We start from the raw sequence: 4,562 nt of genomic DNA on the forward strand, positions 1-4,562 counted from the left end.
CCGAACCCCTCCAACTGGCCGGGGGTCTAACGAGCGTTACTTTCGGACTATTTAATCAACGGGATCGCCACTGCCCCCCGTCCCGCCATGGCCCTGGCTAATGTCTCGGGGCCCTGGGACAGAGAGCCTCGCGCCCTAGGCACGGATGGCTGCGGATTGCCCACCACAACCCGCCTAACACTCACCGGCTGCCTGGTCTTCTCTTATGAACGAGAAGTTATCCATACTACCAAGGACCAGGATGTTCTGTCTGTTTTCTAGGGAACAGCATCCAGGACGTCCGTTTCTAGAAAGTTCTTTCTTGACCTAGCAAGAGAAACCAGTGTTATTGCTAGGGATGGCTTGTTCAAGGCTCCATTTCTCTTTGTGATTGTCCATCAAGGACATGTAGGAGGAGAGAAGAAAACAGAACCTTTAGAAAGGGAGTCATGTAAGAAGGGAAAACTGCAGTCACCCTGAAGGTCCTGGAATAGAAGAGCTGTCTGAGTTGGCTGAGGACCGGCTGGAAAGGCAAGAAAAGCAGTAGGGGTTTCTGTCCCCACAGAAACTCAGTACCAAGGCCTGCAAGGCCCTTAGTCTTTTTTTTTTTTTTTTTTTTTGAGTGAAAGCTCATGATTTTATTGTCTTCATAACAAGGTCAGCTTAGAACTGGATCACTTGGCCCTTTCTCTTCTTATCACCACCCAGCTCAAAATGCTTCATCTCTTAATAGCCAGCATCCCCTTAGATCTGCAGTTGGCTCCACACATCCCAGTCTCAGCACAATCTTCTTTGTAGTTTTCGCCTTTTTGCGGAAAATAGGCTTAGTCTGACCACCATAGCCACTCTGTTTCCTGTCATAACGCTGCTTTCCCTGGGCATACAAAGAATCTTTGCCCTTCTTGTACTGGGTCACTTTGTGGGGTTGGTGTTTGGCACATTTCTTGCAGAATGTCCGGCGGGTCTTAGGAATGTTCACCATGTTGGCGGGTGCGATATCTGCACAGAAAGAAAGAGCGCCCTTAGAGTCTTGACTCTAGGCTGTCCGCTCCTCAGATTGGACATGCCAACAGGCTACCTAGCCACCTTGAAAGGAGCCCACGCTCTGCCAACACTGGTCTGCTCCCTGTGAACCTCCTCCCACAGTGACTTAAGCTCATGTCAGCTATGATGGGCAGGGGAGGAAAATCCTTGGCCTGAGACACTAGGAGTGGATGCCCTCATTGAACTAGCTCGTGGTATTCAACGTAGCTGAATCCTTCAGGAAGAAAGGACAGTGCGGTCAGCGGAATCGAGGCTCAGTATAAATAAAGATCAGTGTGGTACCTAGAAACAGACAGAAGGTGTGTGAGAGCTTGTCCTTGCAGATCCTTCGCACACCCTGAGCCAAAGAACAACGTATATGGACAGTTATTTACATAGAAAAAAATAAAAACTTTCCTTATCTTCATGCCCAGGCAAAATGTTTTCCAGATGGACCGAGAATACGAAGGGAAAATGAACTCAAACTCTTAGAGTTGCTTCCAGATAAATGAGGATTTCTTAGGGTCCAACCACAGCATCCAAAAGCACAGCTTTTACACAACCACGTGAATGTTGAGGAAGAGAGTGGAGCAGTAGCTCAGCCGAGCAGCACTCCTGCTGCACTAGGAAAACAGCCGTGCGGCCTGCGCATTCAGACTGTCCAGAGTTTAAACGCTGAGGAAATGGCTCAGTGGATAAAAGCGCTTGTGTTCCACGTGTGAGGGAAGAGTTTGGACCCCCAGCACCCACACAAAGCCAGATGTGTGTGGCAGCCTGCCTGGAACCCCAGCACTTGAGAGGCAGAGACGAGCTGCTCAATGCAGGGTAGTGAGCTAGGCTGGCTGCATGGGTGAGCTCCAGGCTTGACAAGAGACCTGGACCCAGGGGATAAAGTGGAGAATGACTATGTCACCCACATCAGCTTCAGGCTTCAACATGGACACACACTCGTGCCCATATACATGTGAACACATAACACACCAAGTGAAAAACTATGTGAGGAAGTATTTTATAGTTATGTAAAATAATAAACTACCAGATGCATGCATGAAAAAATAAAACTATACTGAGTAGTAAAAGCAAAAGCTGCGTAATAGAAGGTGCTCTCTCTCTCTATATATATATGTGTATGTGTGTGTGTGTGTGTGTGTGTGTATCCATATTTTAAAGCAATGCCAAATGTTCTGTGTATTGGTATGCATACATAAATGTAAACGTTTATTAAGAGATGAAAATAAAATTGAAGCATAGCTTTTTTTCCAAGACAGAGTTTCTCTGTGTAGCCCTGACTGTCCTGGAACTAGCTCTTGTAGACCAGGCTGGTCTTGAATTCACAGAGATCCACCTGCCCCTGTCTCCCAAGTGCTGGGATTAAAGGCGTGCGCCACCACACCTGGATTTGAAGCATAGATTTTAAACAATTTCTGGCAGTTATCTCTAGAGAGCAAAAAAGGAGAATTGGACAGAGGGATGGCGAACCTGAGGCTTTAGATTTATCCCTAAAACTTAATTTTTAAAAACTTAAAATACGAATGTTGTATTTTCTTTGTGTATTTCTATATTTTGATGTTCATTCTCCCAAGTTCTAAAACACGGTTTTGAGATCTGTTCCCCCTTCGATTTTCCTACATGTTGATGTTGGCCTGCGAAGAAATAAGAAGCACACAGCTGAAAGCAAACATCATGCTTCGTGACCAAACTGCATAGCCCACCTTTCAAACCTGTATATATTTAGGTTTTAAAGGCTGGTCTGATTCTCCCTATGTGTGAAGCCTGGGCTGGTCTTGATCTTCCAGCTCAGGCTCCGGAGTGCTGCAGTTTCTTTGTGAGGACTGTTTTACTGTTGCTCCTTTACTATGCGAATAGGACAATGAAATGGAAGAGTTTTTTTTTTTTCTGTAAAATCATTACAGAAAATGCCTTCATTTTACCCAAGGCCTAGGGACCAGCTGGCAGTCTGTTAGTCGGTCCTGCAGTGAGGATGAAATTCCCAGGCCACAGTGCATCATCTTTCTGTAGCTGCCCTTCTCATCCCTCCTTCTCCCCCCCCCCCCCCCCCCGCCACCACTTGCCTACCTCCCCAGCACTTCTCTGGTTGCATTCAGCTTTCTGGTATTGACTGTGTCTGTTCTCACAGAACATGAACTTTTACTCCTGGCCATCCAAACCCATTTTGATTTATCTCTGGGGTTTTGCACGTAGTAGGCAATCAATGTCAAGTCTTTGTCAAGTATTCTGCCTCTATTGTTGATGGCACTGCCAGCCTGACATGAAGGATAATGGAGTCACAGGAACACCACACTTGGGTTTGTTACGACTCTAATGATAAAGCAATGAAGCTATTTAATATCTAATCCTCTTTTTAGATATTACTCGTCTTGAGGCACTGAGCCATCACACCTCCAATGAACTCTCCAATACTTCCATGATGGCAGAGATGTGTTGTTAGCAGCAGAGCCTGCTTTCTCAGCCCTGTGGCAGGTGGCTCGGCACAGCATAGGCTGGTGAGCTCAGTGCTCCCTCCCCGGCCCCGCTCAGCACCGTGTTAACCTGGTACTTCTCAGTGTTCAGCTGCCCCCCCCTTCGCCCCCCGCGGAGGACGCATGTTTAAGAGGTTTTCTCTCACACTGTTTTGCCAATGTGATAACTCCGATCACCAGCCGGGGTTTCTGTGTGTTCTGCAACTTCCTATGGCTCTTCGTTGGGTTTGGGCTTCTCTCTGCTTCCCTCATATTAGTAATGATTCTGAAATAATGGGAAAGGACTCAATTCAAGCTTCCTGGCAATTTAAATATCACTTTTTATAGTTCTTCTCCTCACATTTCTACAGCATCGCGTCCGCTATTATTAACAGCTTGAGGCGGGCACAGACCAATTTACCTTTATGGATTCCTTGACCCCTAAAAGTCCTTGCCCTGGCTCTGAGCTTTTCAAACAGGAGCCTGCGTCTACTTGCTCCCAACAAAGGCAAGCGACAAGAACGAAGGCAGCTCCTCTCTTTTCCCTGATGGCAGACAGACTGTACAGATTATAAATTTCCGGATCCCTGCCCACTTTTAAGAGTCTGAATGTGAAATCTGCATATTTAGAGGGCACGAGAATTAGCAGACTTGATTTTTAACATGACACCAGGCACACAGAATGAACTTAATGTGAACTTATTAAGATATGAAAATCACCATGGCTGACATATGAAAAAAAATTCAGATTTCTGTATGAAGACAAAGATGTGCTTCTAACGTTGCATAAATATTAATTTTGTTGGGGATGGCCTCAAATAGTGTTGACTTCCTACTGAATTCAGAAAAAGTATTTAGAGGAGTATTTGACATAGGCTGACTTCCTCTGTATTCTCAGCACCAAATGAATGGCTAATTAAATCTGTTATATGAAAACATCATGGCAGATGGTCCTTCCCATTAATGAGTATATAATGAAATAATAAACATGCTGAGGAGCGAGACATGAAAGATTGCAGATCAGTTGTGTGGTGGGTAATTTGTCTCAGGACCCAGAGGTCAACCAATCGGAAAGCTGCCCTGAGAATAAACACCGAATGC

The 4,562-nt window shown here is 45.7% G+C and overlaps 1 pseudogene; it reads right to left on the reverse strand.

Annotated features, from left to right (window-relative positions):
* Positions 1–578: 578 nt before the first annotated feature.
* Positions 579–994, reverse strand: LOC102000952 (annotated as a pseudogene).
* Between the last annotated feature and the right edge of the window lie 3,568 nt (positions 995–4,562).

The sequence above is a fragment of the Microtus ochrogaster genome, chromosome 4 (assembly GCF_000317375.1).
Source record: "Microtus ochrogaster isolate Prairie Vole_2 chromosome 4, MicOch1.0, whole genome shotgun sequence".
Classification (NCBI taxonomy): domain Eukaryota; kingdom Metazoa; phylum Chordata; class Mammalia; order Rodentia; family Cricetidae; genus Microtus; species Microtus ochrogaster.